The sequence below is a fragment of the Anabrus simplex genome, chromosome 1 (genome assembly GCF_040414725.1).
Source record: "Anabrus simplex isolate iqAnaSimp1 chromosome 1, ASM4041472v1, whole genome shotgun sequence".
In the NCBI taxonomy this organism is placed as follows: Eukaryota; Metazoa; Arthropoda; class Insecta; order Orthoptera; family Tettigoniidae; genus Anabrus; species Anabrus simplex.
Genome location: NC_090265.1, coordinates 80824 through 97801, shown reverse-complemented (window position 1 = coordinate 97801; position 16978 = coordinate 80824). Strand labels below are relative to the sequence as shown.

At 40.1% G+C, this 16978-nt stretch overlaps 1 long non-coding RNA gene across 3 annotated transcripts in view; it reads left to right on the top strand.

Annotated features, from left to right (window-relative positions):
* LOC136859443 (uncharacterized) overlaps positions 1 to 16978 on the top strand; it is an 82040-nt gene that overhangs the window by 46750 nt on the left and 18312 nt on the right. Inside the window, exons 3-4 of one of the 3 annotated variants that reach the window (XR_011017558.1) lie at positions 1220 to 1330; positions 1442 to 1499. The exons of 1 other annotated variant lie outside the window; for it this stretch is intronic. This is a non-coding gene — a long non-coding RNA (uncharacterized lncRNA). Of the gene's footprint in view, positions 1 to 1219; positions 1331 to 1441; positions 1500 to 11296; positions 11413 to 16978 lie in introns of those variants that run through there. One more of the 3 variants, XR_011017557.1, reaches the window with a different exon arrangement.

Here is a 16978-nt window from a genome sequence, read left to right as displayed (position 1 = left end):
ATTTGAAGGTGCTCAAATACGACAGCCTTGTGTCGGTAGATTTACTGGCACGTAAAAGAACTCCTGCGGGACTAAATTCCGGCACCTCGGCGTCTCCGAAGACCGAAAAAGTAGTTAGTGGGATGTAAAGCAAATAACATTATTATTAACATACTGGTATTGATATTATTCAAATGTCCAAAAATATCAGCTAGGTATGCAACTTTCGAACACCAAGTTTCATCGCTAATGATGTCGGCAAACTCATGTTTTTTGTGGCAAATATTTGTAATAACTCATTTCTATGTTCATAAAATATGGAAGGTACACTTCCTTTGGACAACCTACAAACTTCGGTGTGAAGGACTAGAGATTCATAAACAGCTCCTGCTTCCTGACACATGACTTTGAGAAATCTATATTTTAAAGCTCTGCTTTTAATGTAATGAACCATTTCCACAACTGAGCTCATTATGTTACTTAGATCTGAAGGTATGGTTTTTGACACAAAGCTTCTCAATGTAAAAACAATGCGTGGATCCAATGTGCAGAAAATCTTGCTTCAACCTTGAAGTAAAACCTCTCATTCCACCAGCCATTACTGGGGCTCCATCAGTGCACACTGAAATTCAATTGTTTCAACTCAGTCCAATTTCTACCAATGCCACTGTCGTAGAATTATATATATCTGACCCTGCTGACGTCCGAGGTAATTCTTTGCAGGATAGGAACTGTTCAGTCAGTTATTCTTTGTTTAAAAATCTTATGTTGCTTATTAATTTATTTTTTATGTCTGTTGATTCGTACAGTTGAAGTGCAAATATTTTATCATGTAATTTTTCTACTAGTTGCTTTTAATATCAGCTGATATCGGCGTCAACGTCGTTTGACAAAGGTACTTCAGATATCTCCCTATCGGCAGCCTCTCCCAACATGAATTTTACTATTTCTTTACAAGCAGGTAAAATCAAAGTTTCTGCTGCTGTATGTGACTGCATATTCCTGGCAATTATTACTGCTACTTTATAGCTGCCTACTAGCGCTTTTTCTGAAGTTGTAATTACTTTATTCATTGCCTTGCCTTCTTTAATTTGAGAAGAGAGTAAACTACTGAAATAAGCTTTATCTTCATTTTCCAAGTAACTGTGTTTTTTCAAGTGTCTTAGTTTGCTTGCAACCATGTGTTCATTGCTTAATTTTTTGCCACATACAACACACTCAGAAAATTCACTATTTCCAGGTTCAGTAAATGTAAATCTGAAGCTTAAATAAGAATTCTGATACCTGTGCACAGCACTGGACGATGAACTGCTCTGCTGCAGAAGTAGCTTCTCATTGATGCTTGATCCAGGTGATTTACTTGTTCTGTTTTCACTCTGATGTCCTTCAATGCTGTTTAATTGTTGTTGTTTAATTAAAAACTTCTCCATATTACAACACAATATCTGTGCATTTCTTTCAGTTTTATAACAACACCAAACATTGCGACTTAGTCAACAGTCAATTGCACTAAGTTTTGTACTACATGGAAACATCTTTGCATTTCCAACTGAAGTACTGAACTAACTGCAGGTAAGCATTGATTGGTTTATATATACTCCACTAGGGTTCGGTAGTGATAGACATATTTCTCTGCTGACGTTCCAGTGATTTGTGTATCCTCCGCAAGGGTTCTCATTCTTTCGGGACTGCTCTGTAGCGTTCAAAATTACTGTAAAGCAGGCATAGTTACTTGTACGTTGGGGTGTGCCGCTATATTCAGCATAGCGAAACAATGTGCTGCGAACGAAAAAATTTGAGAACCCCTGGTGTACACCAACCAGGCTGGCAATTGCCCTGACAGACTGGCCTTGCTGATGCAGTACTATGCGAGTATGAACAAAAGCGGTAATTACTTGTGGAGGCATATCTGTATACTGCCCAGGACACAAATGTGCTCTTGTCTTGTATCCACAGAACACTCTTCTTGACTGTTCTGAGACTGCACGGCCACTAACGGGTAGCGTTACAAGTCATTCGGATGTCTGTTTGCCATGCAACAACTTTTAGAGTGAGCATCCTTCACGTATGCAAAACATACAGGTGGTGCAAAATGTTTATTTTTCTTTGAGGAGTGCATTAAAAATTAAGAAGACAATAACTCTTATCTTCTTAATGTTCTTTTTTAAAACTTCCAGTGTTTTGAAAGCTAACTATTATGGACTGCTCGTAATTATTACTGATTTCACCTCACTATTAAAGAGAAATTATGGAAAAGCGAAATTATCACAGAAAATAATTCTACGAATTTACACTAGTTGACCAGCATACCCATTCGAATGGCACTTCCATTTGTTAACACTAATGCATTTGTTTCTGTTATGAGTGGGTTTAGAAACTGTCAAGCTCACTCTTGCCAGTTTCAAGGATGAAGTCTCTGAGGAAGACAGGAGTGAGTTTGAACATGGCATGCTGTGAGCAATGCAATTCATTTTTCCTTGGTTGTAGTATTTATTGCAGTAGCTGTGTATGATGGGATTACTGATAACCCTCTTCACAGAATGGTACTTGATTTAGCTTGTTTGACTTACGATACATTTATCTCAAAGTCTTCATGCCATTGTTATTGTTTGTGCAAAATATGTTTCGAGATGATGATTCCAGTGTACGATAAACATGCTCGAGCATCACTCTTATGTACCATGTCCCACTGAAATTAATGCGGGGAAAACACGAGGAGAAAACATGGAAAACAGATTAAACCCTGCAGGGTAAATTTCATCTTCGGAGAGCAAGCTGTTAACCTCAGGAAAGTTCAGTTTTGCTTGCTGCCGGTGAGCCTGTTTTTTGTTTTTGCCTGCATTTTTACATTCCAGTCAGAAGTTAGAAAATGAATCTGTGTTGAGATGTACAGTGAAAGGTAGTGAATATATGTCTTATGATAGCCCACCTATGGACTATGAATAGCCTAGCTACGAGAGATGGGAGGTAAATATTGTGACATTATGGTGTGTATCCTGCTCCATCACAGTAAGCAGTTCTGGAAATATTGTGTTTCACAGGAGACCCTAATACGAACGTAACTCTCTGATCGAAACAAAGAGAAGGGGAGGGAGTTGCCAATTGGCTAAACAGCTATTAAGCTCCATAAGGAAACATGGCAGCTCAGTTTGCCTGCCGTGCGAGTGATAATCTTGTAACAGCTTAGCATTCCTACTCTCCTACTTGGTGTCAATAATAATAATAATAATAATAATAATAATATTGGCTTAACACTCCACCAACTACTTGTACGTCTTTTTAGATGCCTAGGTACCGTAATTTTTATCCGCATGAGTTCTTTTATGTGCTGGCAAATCTACCTACGCTTTAGCACCTTCGACTACCACTGGACTGTGCCAGCTTTTTTTTTTTTTTTTTTTTTTTCAAAGCCGGAAGACATTTTTTGTAGCCTTGCGAGTTGGATATGCGGTTAGGGCCCCCTAGTTATCAGCTTGCATTTGGGAGGTGACAGGTTTGAACCCCACTGTTGGCACCCCTGAAGATGGTCTTCTATGGCTTCCAATTTTCATACCAGGCAAATGCTGGGGCTGAACCTTAAGGCAACAGTTGTTTCTTTCTTGATTCTATTCCATTGCCACCATAAGACCAGTCTGTATCGGTGCAGCATTTAAAAAAAAATTGCAAAAAAAAAAGTGCTGGATTTTAAGCCCTGGTTATGTTTTGCCTGACCACAGGACTGTTTCCTCATCCCAGCAGCATATGAACAATGTAAGGCACCCATTCATCACCATACAGTATCTGCCAGTTTAACCACATATCCTTGGATATCTAGAAATAAGTCACTGTACACTTTATACGAAGGTAATCCCAAAAATAAGGTTTCCTATTTTTTTTATAAATACATAGACCTGGGACTGTACACTGAGGAATCTAGAAATCAAACCAGTTGCCATTGGAGCCGGGACTCGAAAGATTGAGATCAGGTGCCTAGCATTCGCAGATGACATTGCAATCCTAACCAACAACTCTAAGGATGCTGTCATTGCTATTGAAGCCCTGCACGAGATAGCGGTGAAGGCTGGATTACACATATCGTATGACAAAACTAAGTACTTTGAGACTCGGCATCCCGGTAACCCCCCTTTGACGACCATACATGGAACGATTGAGAAAGTCAATCGCTTCCGCTATCTTGGTGAATGGGTCCACCCCAATGGTAGAGACGGTACATCCATCCTAGAAAGGTGTAACAAACTCAATGCAGCATACCAACTATCCCACAACCATTATAATAAGAGGTGCATTTCGAAAAATGCTAAGATCTGTCATTACAAAACTGGTGTCAGACCACAGTTTTTGTACGCCTCAGAGACCCTCCTGATGAACAAAAAAGGCACCATGGATGGTCTAGAGAAAGCAGAAAGACGTATCCTCAGGAAAATTCATGGACCGAGATTGCTCCCAGATGGAACCTACAGACTTAAATCGAACTCTGAGCTGTATCAACAGTTAGAATCAGCCAATACCAGCATGCGACGTAGGAGGCTTAAGTTCTATGGACACCTACAACGAATGGACAGCAACAGGCTTACCAAGAAGATCTTCTCTTTGGTTAAAAGCTACAAGACTGGAAGCTTGTGGCTTAATGAAGTACAGAAGGACTTGGATTCGGCTGGGATTTCAGATATTGATATAGAAGATCGTTCCAAATTTTGTGCTATGGTACAGTCTTGGACCCCACCACCTAGAGTTCCTAGAAGTCGGAAGCCCCTTTCACAGGAGAGAAAGGAGAAATTATCAGCAGGGCTCAAAAGATATTGGGAACAAAGAAGAGCATCGAGGAAGAACTAGTCACCAGCGCTCCTTAGTGGGCTTAAATCAATAATAATAGACCTGTTTATTTCTACAATGGTTAACATCATTTTACAGTTTGAACATTTAGCTATTTTTCTACATAATCACCATTTCGGTCGATGCATTTTTGTAGACGCTGTGACAGTTTTTGTATGCCCATGTCATACCAGCTCGCAGCCATGCTGTTCAGGAAGTTGTGAACCTCATCTTTCACCTCATCGTCAGTGCTGAACCGCTTTCCAGCCAAATGTTCTTTCAATTTAGGGAATAAGTAATAGTCACTGGGTGCCAAGTCGGGACTATAGGGTGGGTGGGTGATGATGTTCCACTGAAATTGTTGCAGGAAAGCGGACGTGCAGACGAGCGTTGTCATGGAGAATGTTTACGCCCTTGCTCAACATTAGACTTCTCCAGTTCTGAATTGCCCATCTGAGGTATTTCAGGGTCTCACAGTACCTGTCAGCGTTAATTGTGGTCCCAGCAGGCATAAAGTCGACCAACAATACCCCTTTTCGATCCCAAAACACAGTTGTCATGGCTACCGGCAAACTGTGTTTGCTTGAATTATGCTGCCACTGGCGTGGTTGTTGCTTGGTCTCACGTGTAAAGTGGAACGCCCAGGTTTCGTTGCCCGTGACAATTGAGTCCAAAAAGTTGTCCTGTTCGACTGCAAAGCGTCGAAGAAATGCGCGTAACTTGTTGCCGCATGTGGTCAGTCAGCATGTGTGGCACACCTTCTGGTATTTCAACTTTTCTGTTAAAATTCTGTGAGCAGCGCTTCGGGAAACCTCAGGAACCAAAGTGCAGAGATCATCCAGGGTGATCCGCCGATCTTCACGCATTATTTGCTTAACCTTCACGACTGTCTCGACAGAAATTGGCGGTCTCCCGCTCCTTTGTTCATCGTATATTTCATTTCGCACTTGGCGATAACATCAAATGGGAGCTCCATTCTTAGTGACTGCCAAGCCAAGTCTGGGTGCCTCAGTGTGGGGTGCGCATGTTTATATGCGAGCACGGGAAACGATCTTCACAACATTGTGACCAACAGCCACACGAACATAGTTCTGTATTTATAAAAAAAAATAGGAGACCTTATTTTTGGGATTACCCTTGTAAATAAAAGTTTTGAAGTATTACTTCTGGGAATATAAAAGGGTCATTGCAAAAAATTCTTGGAATAGTTAAGAATGTGAGTGTTGAGCTGGTGAAAGGAACAGTGAGGTTGAAGAAAATAAGATGGAGATAGAACACAGCTATTTACATACATACATTTTAAGGTGCTGCCTTGAGCTTCAGGAGGCATCAGTTAGAGAGACTGTTCTTCCGAAAAGCTCAGTGCAACGTGAATTATATTACTTTTATACGGGCGCGCCTCTACCCTTAGTTCACATGGTCACTTGCCCTATCGTCCATGGACTGTTAAAAAGAACACACATATTTGTGACATTCTTCTTCTTTAACAGATTATTTTTGTAGTTTTTATGCGTTATGCTCCTTTCTCATATATTGAAAGACTTTAGGGAACATAGCAATGGCCACATTCTATTTGTGGAGTTCCTGTCTCATTTGACAGCACCATACCTGAAATCCACTGACTAAGGTCACAATAGTTACTATGGATACTTCTGTGCTGCAGTAGTTGATATTCTGTATACTACACTGTGACAAACAGTTTTATTAACTTTAGAGCAGTCTCATAGGTCGAAGAAAATTTCGTTTTTTGCAGAATGTTTTAACACCCTTGTTCCAATGAAGAAATGCTTCCTAAAAACAGAAACTGTATGAAACTAGACCTACAAATAATCTGAGGAAGAGTATAAAGCATAAAATGAAATTTTTGTGCACTATTTGCTTTCACTGTGTAAGAGTGAACTGAACATGTGGTGCCAATGTAGCAATTTTTCCACTAGACCTAGTGGATTTGAGATGTTTCTAGCAAGGAGATTTTAAAAAATGTAATCCTCCTGTGGAGTTTTAGTGGTTATTTCAACTACTTCTAGCAGCATAAAAACAACTCCTTTTCATTTATGAGAAAGGAATTTAGCAGGTTTTCGTTTCATGCTTGTCAGCTTTGCATGCAGTTTTGTTGGCCTGGTCGAACCAAACACAAGTGATAAGCAGGAAGTAAACACACACTAGTTGGTGCATGTCGCAGTTCAGTGTGTTTTTAGAAAAGGTTTTTGTGAATTTTCCAGTGTTACTTGTATGTGATGTGTCATTTATAGTTAGTGAAATGCATCGGGTGAGCTACCAGTCATTACAAACTGGAAATCCACAGCCTGTTTCCAGTGCCTAATTCGACCGGGTAAGGAATGGAAGGAATGAAGCCCTCATCAAGCGGCGAGGATTGGAATTGTGCCGGCTGCCGAAGCCTGTTACAGTCCTGGGGCAGTGATAATGAATGACAGATGAAATGATATTGGAGACTGTTACTGGAATAAAAGATGACAGGGATAAACAGAGTACTTGGAGTGAAACCTGTCCTGCCTCTGCGTTGTCCAACACAACTCTCACATGGAGTGACTGGGATTTGTACCATGGAACTCAGCAATGAGAGGCCAGTGCACTGCCGCCTGACTCACAAACGTACTTAAATTTTGAGGACTGTCAACTTGCAAAGTAATTAGGTCCACCACAACTAGAACTTGCTATAACTCAGGGGTTTAAGAATATACCAGTATGTCCACCCCTTGGTCCCATTTCCTGATACAAGATCAGGGATATAACAAGAACTAAAATGTGTGTGAAAAACTGGGAATGGATGTGTGGTTGTCAATTAACCAACTCACTGTTTCTCTTTCTGTGTATTTTGTTGGGTAGGAATGACACTAAGATTGACTTAAAAGACCTAAAATGTGCCCTGTCTCTTGTGGACCCCATGAACCACCACTGCTTTTATATTATGTCCTAATATCCCAACCAAATACTACTATAGTGTAATGATACACTGGTAAGGTAACCTTTTGTCCCATCCCTACTAATTATGAATACAAAGAAATTTGTGAATTTGCTTACTAATGAAGATAAAATTAGAAACTCCTACCTTCACCTCATGGTGGTCTGAAGCACTGCTGAGCATTCCCAAAGTGTTGTCGGATTGAAGATGGCGATCAATCATTCTCTTGCCCGTGGATGAGTGTTACTCCAAGTAACGAATAGTCGAATAGTACGACCGGAAATCTATGTTTAGCAACACACTGGTATGAAAAATAAGGCATCAGCTAACAGTTCAGCATTGAACATTTCTTTTAGAAAGTGTGTCGTGCACTGAGCAGGAAAACTGTTGATGTGAGCTCGAGCAAATGCCAGGTCTTCATCGCTGCATTTACTTGGGCGATTGTTGTGATGCCCTCTATTGTCCACCTTTAATAAGTAAATAAACTTACAGGAGTTAGACAAGGCTCTAATCTTTCACTTTTGTTGTTTGTAGTTTACATGGATCAATTGCTGAAAGGTAATAAAGTGGCAGGGAGGGATTCAGGTAGGTGGAAATGTAGTAAGCAGGTTGGCCTATGCTGACGACTTGGTCTTAATGGCAGATTGTGTCAAAAACCTGTAGTTCAATGTCTTGGAACTTGAATGTAGGTGCAGTGAGTATGGTATGAAAATTAGCCTTTCAATGACTAAATTGATTGTCAGTAGGTGAGAAATTCAACAGAATTGAATATCATGTTGGTGATACAAAGCTGGAACAGGTAGATAATTTCAAGAATTTAGGTCATATGTTCTCCCAAGATGGTAATATAGTAAGATTGAATGAAGGTGTAGTAAAGGTAATGCAGTGAGCTCGCAGTTGCGATCAACAGTATTCTGTAAGGAGAAAGTCAGCTCCCGCATGAAACTATCTCTACGTCAGTCTGTTTTCAGACCAACTCTGCTTAATGGGAGCGAAAGTTGGGTGGACTCAGGCTATCTTATTCATAAGTTTGAAGTAACAGACATGAAAGTAGCGAGAATGATTGCTGGTACAAACAGGTGAGGTCAATGGCAGGAGATAAAGGCTAAGTTAGGAATGAACTCAATGGATGATGCTGTACGCATAAACAGGCTTCGGTAGTGGGGCCACGTTAGGCGAATGGATGAGGATAGGTTACCTAGAAGAATAAAGGACTCTGTTAAGGAAGGGAAGAGAAGTAGAGGGAGACCAGGATTATGATTGTAGACTCGCTTTCTAACGAATTAAGGGGTATAGAACTAAATGAGGCCACAGCACTAGTTGCAAATAGAGGATTGTGGCAACATTTAGTAAATTCAGAGGCTTGCAGACTGAATGCTTAAAGGCATAGTGGTCTATAATGTGTGTATGTATGTACTTCTGTTCTAGTTCTCTCAGATTTATATAATACTTATCTGCGCCTTTTAGGTTCTCTTTATCTCTTTCTTGTCTTGCCGTACTCCTATCTTTTATGACTTGCTGAACAGAATCATTCCAACTTTCCTTTTCTTTTGGTATACAACTCGTTTTTCCTACAATATCAACAGCTGAGCTCACAAGTATTTTCTTGAATCAGGTTCATTCCTCTTCTCCCATTTCTCTCTCATCTGTCAGGAGCTGGTCACAGACCCTTCTTTGGTATTCACCTTTTTTTCAGGTTCATCCAGTTTCCACACCCTTACTTGGGGTTTTCGCCTGGTCTTCATATTTTTCACTGGGGTGTTTCTAAAGGTTGCAATCAGTAATCTGTGGTCACTGGCCAAGGTTTCTCCTGGTAATACTTTCACATTGGTGATAACCAAACCGGCTTCCTTATGAGAGATAATATATGATTAAATATTGCTGCTGTCCATCCCTGCTGTATTTTGTTACTTTATGGTTGGGTCTTTTCAGGAAAAAAAAGTTTTCTTAATTATGAGGTTATTTCTTAACAGAAGTCCAGCAAATCTTCACCTTCTTTGTTAATGTTCCCGAAGCCATTGGGACCAATAACATTTTCATACCCTGTTCTATCAACACCAACTCGGGCATTCAAATCTTCAGTCATGATTATATTATTCTCTTCAATATTCTCTTCTAGTTCATCCAGGAGTGTGTCTTTCTCCTCTTGGGTACACCCAGATTGAGAGGTATATACTTGAATTATGGTTAGGACCTCTTTCCCTATTTCCCATCTTAGCTTAATTATTCTATCAACATGTTGTACATCCGACACTGTCAGTGTTCTTACTGGTGAGAAATGCTACGCCATTACAGGATTCCTTTTCGTGTCCATGCCAATAGATCTTATAACCCTTCCTGAATTATTTTGCGCCTTTCCCTTTCCATTTTGTCTCGCTCAACCCTAGAATATCAAACTTTCTTCTCTCCATGAGGTCCACTAGTTCTTCACATTTTCCTGTCAGGGTTATAATATTCAATGTTCCAATTTTTATTTTATTCCTCATGTAGCTTTTCCTCTAAGCATATCTTCGCTGATTATCATCGGGTTGCCAGCCGTTATACCTAGCAGAAGTATGTGAGGATGTTGTCATATTCGGGACTTGAATTCCATTGCATCCGAGGCTCTTTTTAGTTTTTAGTTATGAAAGCGGGCGCCAATTACTCTCCTGTTGACTTGCTGGGCCTAAGACAAAAGAGCCTTTAGCAGTCTCCTGCCACATCTACAAGGCAGCAGCTTTTTAGTGAATTTATGTGGCATTTCCTCCACAAAGGTTTCATTCAACCTCCTAAGGAGAACTCCTCTGCCCATAGTCGTTGGTTCATCGTTAGTTTGCAAAGTTTAGTATTAGGTGCCTAACCCTTGGCCAGACAGTCGCAGGTTGTACAGTCTGTCACATACTGTAGCAGGATTGATCCTGACTTGACGTGACATCTTACAAGAACCTACAATGCATAAATTTCAGGTTCTGTGTTCAAGTTAGAATTCAGGAGAAACTTTTGTTTTTACAATGTCTAGTGTCCGACTCGTTGGCTGAATGGTCAGCGTACTGGCCTTCGGTTCAGAGGGATCCCAGGTTTGATTCCCAGCCGGGTCGGAGATTTTAACCTTCATTGGTTAATTCCAGTGGCCCGGGGGCTGGGTGTTTGTGCTGTCCCCAAAATCCCTGCAACTCACACACCACACATAACACTATCCTCCACCACAATAACACGCAGTTACCTACACATGGCAGATGCCGCCCACCCTCATCGGAGGGTGTGCCTTACAAGGGCTGCACTCGGCTAGAAATAGCCACATGAAATTAAATTAAATTACAATGTCTAGTGATAAAGGTGGTGCAGGTGTGGCTGGTATGATTGTATGGTTTTGGAAGACAGGAATAGAGATAAAATGAGTCATAAGCCGAAGCTATGATGGTTGGAGGGTAATGGCAGATCAACTAAGGGGTGTGCAAAATATTGTCAAGTAGTTATGCCTTGTGTGATCTTTATTCAACGGTACCCACACCAGCTGAATCTAGTGCTTTTATATGGAGTAAGAACAATAAAACAAGTAAGTTTGTTTATATTTTATTTAACAGCTTTTATTTTTTTTTTCAGCATGTCTTCCAAGTACACAGTATTGCTTACTGGAAAATGATTTAAGTAGCTGCAGGCCTGCACTACAAGCTGGAACTTTCAGAAGAGGGCCATCACAACTATAATTAGATATTTCAGTGAGTTGTACCAAGTTTTTGACAAACATTCTCAGTGGGAATATGACACTATAAATCGTGCTAGAGGACTGATTCACCGAGCTCGATAGCTGCAGTCGCTTACGTGCGTCCAGTATCCGGTATTCGGGAGATAGTAGGTTCGAACCCCACTCTCGGCAGCCCTGAAAATGGTTTTCCGTGATTTCCCATTTTCACACCAGGTAAATGCTGGGGCTGTGCCTTAAGGCCACGGCCGCTTCCCACTCCTAGCCCTTTTCTGTCCCATCGTCGCCGTAAGACCTGTCTGTGTCGGTGTGACGTAAAACAACTAGCAAAAAAAAAAAAAAAAAAAGAGGGGGACTGATTCAGTACATGGATGATGCAAATTTTGTTTATCTGTTGTGTGTGTATGAGGCATGATTTGTTCGCAGTGATGCTTTGTTTGAAGTCTGCAATCATTAGTTAATATCAATTCTTGCCATATACGAAATACAACTTGCCATTTCATATTTACAGAACTTAACACATACGGCTTTAATTGGAGAGAAATGTCCAATTGAAAGAGATTGTCAGTTTCAGTGACTCTTCAAAGGCATGAAATAGACTGCCTAGTTGTTCAAATGAAATTGATATTTGAAGATTTTTCACAGCTCCAGTTTCTAGAGTAAGTGAATGAAATAAGAAACCACAGAACACAAGAAAGAATTTCCTAAAATAAAAATATCTTAACTAATAAAGCAGTGCCCTTGTTATATCTTTTCAGACCAGCTTGAAAATTAGCTCTTTAACCTCTTGACTGGGTATTATTAATGTGCTTGGTGTAACCTGCCCTGTGTAAGATTGTTGTTACATGGCAGGATAGGCAGAAAAGTTAGTAATATCATTAATATCATTCATCTGTGATACAAAAATAAAATAAAGGAGTTTTAATTAATTAATTTTAAGGTTGGAGATATTTTTAACCATTTTTACATTAACTGCAAGGTTATTTACCTGGTTGGAATTTGGGTGTTTTGTTCATATGTTAGCGCCTAAAATTAAAACAAATAAAAGAAAGGAATATTTACAAATTACACATCATGCCAGTGACATTGTGAAAGATTTTACATTAACTTCACGGTCAGTTACGTCATTTACCTCACTAGAACTGCAGTGATTTGTCTCGGAGATAGTTTTCGAAAAGTAAGAAGTTATTAGAAGATATTAGAATCATTCCGTATTGACGGTTTTCACTTTACAATGGCGAAAAATGAAAGTATCCTCCTATTCAATACATCATATATTCCGTCGTTAGACGGAGTAAACAAGTTCAGACATGTTTCGGCTCGTTTGAGCCATCTTCAGTGAAAAAATTAGGGGGGTTGGAATAATTTACATAATATGAGTTGAAAAAATGCTAAAAAACATAATGAAAGCGCAAATGAAAAAACAAACAAAAGAGAGCCTAGACGGAACTTGTTTATTCCGTCTAACGACGGAATATATGATGTATTGAATAGGAGGATACTTTCATTTTTCGCCATTGTAAAGTAAGAAGTTGCGATACTTTCCCGTTTTGAGAAGTACATACTGTTTTCTGGCCTATGAACTATCCCCTGCACCATTAGAAGTCCAATTACAGTTTTTATCTCTGTTGGATTTGTATCCACCAAATCTCTCGCTCGTGACCATGGTTTCAAGTTCGGATGGGCTTCTAAAAACTGTTTAGCATACACATTGGTCTGTTCGGCAATAAGTTGAAACATATCATCACTGTTCGAAATATTCCAACATGTTGGATTCATCGTCGAAGTCCACATTTACACCACTAGCACCAGAAAATATGAATTTCTGACGTGAAACACCACGCAGCAGGAAAGGTTGAAACATGTCTAGCACTTCTCCTTCATCCGGTTCGTCATTTTGTTAACCCCTTTTTCTTTATTCTCATTCTCTGAACCACTTTCACCATCAGGCTCACCTTCATCTGTATCAAACCACTCGTCTTTGAATTTCTGAGAAGATAATTCGTCAGTGTTCTGGGGTTAACCGTGGGGCAGAAAGAGGTTGAAGAAGGTCCTGGGGTGAATGTGTGCTATGTACAATATGAAAATTAATTTAAAACTTGAACTGAAGGTTATATTTTTCCAGAAAACAAGAACTTAATTTTCACTTGGTAAACATAAAAAAACATATCAGGTTCAAAGCAATTTTAAAACAAGACTAAGAAAATTTAAGAATAGTGAATATTACAAATTCTGAACTTCAAGCCCTTAGTTTTACAATTTTACAAAAGGAAGAGGTATTATTTAGTGAGGTGCAGAAAACCCCTAATTCAAGAGCACTTGCTTCATAAATCACAATATCTAGCCTCCCAGAGGCACGCTTTACAGTTACAAAACATGAAAAAGAGCTAACAGGCTCTCAGGTTTCCAAGCCTACTCAAGGCAACATTGCATGAAAAGTGACAAACTCTGGCCTTTCAAGGCACTATTTACGAATTGAAATATTATCACACAGAAGTATCTCGTACCCAACCTACAGGGCCTTTGAGAAAAGGAACAGGTTAAGTAAACGGCCCAAAACGCAAACTGTATGGAGGCGAAAACTGCGCCCCAGATAATGAAACCTTAAAATCCTAAAGGGCTCTAGGCCGATGAAACAGGGGTTATTCCCAAACTACTGAGGTGACTCGTATAGAAATTACTTTAACACATTACAGAAGGAAAAACAGTTACAAAACGTAGTCACCTCAAACCAAGATGAAGGGGAGCTCGAGAGGTTACATCACTCTCTATCCCCGATTTACAGTTAAAGATTTTATGAAATTTTTACATTAGCTGGAAGAAAGTTACATTTTAGAAACGTAGGTTACATGGTTAAAGATTTCGACCTTCCCCTTGGAATAATCTGCGGAGGTAGCTACATCAACAAAGATGTAGTTTATGTGGCCATTACCTTATAGATGTTCTGCTGCCAACGAAAAAGGCCGCCTGCCTCCTGCTTAACACATACACTTAGATAGACGACGATCAGTTGGCCAAGAAACATGAAAAGCCGCAGTTTATAAACCCTGAGGGAAGGTTCGAGATCATTCATGACTAAACTAGCCACACCCTCTCAATTTTATTGGTTGAGTTCAAAAGTAACAGTCTAAATTGAACAAGAGTGTTGAAAATTAATTACAGAAATTTTTCATTGGCCAGATTCAAAACTAGCGGAAAGAAAAAGGAAATATTGCCAACCCATAAATAAATGAACATCAATCAGTTACAAAAACCCAGAAATACAAAACCTCTTTAAATTATAAGGGTGCATGATCATAGGTTTTTTTTTTTTTTGTAGTGGTAGTGTCATCTGTGGAAGAATGTCCGAACTTCTTGATGAATGGCAAACAAAACAAGGAGAAATTCACTGTGGTTAGGAAACTGCACAATTACAAAATTACATATTTCAGTGGTAACCTCTTCTGATTAAAGTTCTAAGGTCCTGTTGTCTTAGTTTCTACTTTAGTTTGGTAGAGGGGTTCATTTAGGAGCTAATTTGAATGCGCAGCGTTGAGGTGTACCTCCCGCTACAGTCAGAATCATTCTCTAAGTGTTGAATAATCTCGTCTATTTCGAGCATTTTGAACTTATGCTTTGAACTAGATGCTGCCATATTTGGCCTACTGCGGACACGTACCACCGCACAGTTGTAAAATAAAAACAAATAAGCTTCATGAAGCTTGAAATGTGGTATTTACTGCCATTGTGCGGGGGAAAACATCAATTAAGGTGACAATACACGGAGCGGCAAAGTAGCTCGTCATACCCGGGAGATACTCACGGTAAACGACGAGTACATATATATTTGTCATGCCCATTACCCTGTAATATTCAGCGTACGAATATATATCATGCCCAGTTAAGAGGTTAATATTTAGGCAGATGAGCAAAATCATTTATCAGCTCAAAACTTAATGAAGTATTTTGTTCTATATGCCGTACACTCTGTGCAGGAGATGGTAAGTAAACTATTGCGTGTGGTTGCAACATATCCCCGAATTACAGCAGGTAGTGAGAGAGCTATGAGTACACTCAAGAGAATTAAAACCTACTTAGGAAAGTCAGTGATGAATCACTGTCCGTATAATTTTGGCTGAAGAGAGAGAAAACTTATAAGAGACCCGACCTCTGATGCTGCTGTAACACGCTCAATGCTGAGGGACCGGATCCAGCCCCTAGCATGCTTCCTACCAATGTGCGTGGCCCAGATGCGGCCTGCGTTGCCATGTCATTTCTAAGCAGTCATTGTGAGCTCAGCTCTTGACGAAGACAGACCGTATGTCGTATGCACCTTGAATAGTAGTTGCGTGATATATTTTCACTCGTCATTCATCGCTCACATCGTTTGGTGATTTTTTTTTATGATTGTGGGCCTATACGTTATAAGTTTGAATTATATTTAAATTGTTTTTATCGTGTGTGATGGCTCATTGTTGTATTGATGTGTCCGACAGTGATGATGAGTCTACGAGTGAAGGAAGTGCTGATTTTGAAACTGAAAGTGAGGACAAACCTGAACTTAACCCAACCTGGTTGTTCCGGCCTAGCTATGGCTAGACCACCTAGTTGCTCGCTACCACTTTAGGACAGATAGCAGCACCCTTCAGCACCCAGCCGGAAGTGGTGTGGATGGAAGGGGATGAGAGACTGTTATGCTTGGGTGCCTCGTGCGAGAGGAGATGAGAACATGTGACTGACTGTTATCGAGGGCATCTGCCCATCAATACTCAGTATTATGTATTTATAATGTGTTATATAAGTGTCTTAAATGTAATAAATGTTATTATTTAATCAAGTGAGTGAGTTACGTTCAAAACATGGTCCAATTACCGGGCCGGATTATCTACACCACGAGGACCTCGTGAAAGCAGCGTGGCTTGTAGTATGGACGACTACTTTCTACAGTAACACGGAAATACTTGGAAGTTCACTTCAGTGACATCATCTGGCAGTCCCAGGTTCGATGTTCCAGCACCAGAGGTAAACTAAACTGAAGGCAGGTCAGTACTATTCATTTAAGGCTCTCCTTTTCTCCTTGTTATTGTCTTACCCCCTCCACCATGGAATCTTCAACAAGGCAAAAGCTTCTTAAGCAGAGGTCGCGATTAAAAGCGCAACTTACCCGCTCGGAAACATTCGTTGAAAATTTCATCGCTCAACAGCATTCGAATTCGCATGAAATTAAACTGCGATACGAAGACATGAGTGCATTAATGTCGAAGTTTGATGACGTGCAGTCAGAATTAGAATTAGGAGACGCTGAAAACGAGCAAGCTCATGATCAGGCGCGTGCCGAATTCGAAACCAAATACTACAAGGTAAGGGCAAAATGAGTAAAATAATAGCGAACCTTGAAGAGTCATCACGCGACACGGTAGATTCAGGAAGAACTCAGGTCAGCAGTGTCGCGAGTTTAAAGTTACCGGCTATTAACATTCCACATTTCGATGGAAAATACGAAAACTGGCTCTCATTCGCAGACAGTTTTCAAGTTATGATTCATAACAACAATAATCTGCCAAGTGTCCAGAAATTTCACTACTTAGCATCTGTTCTCAAGG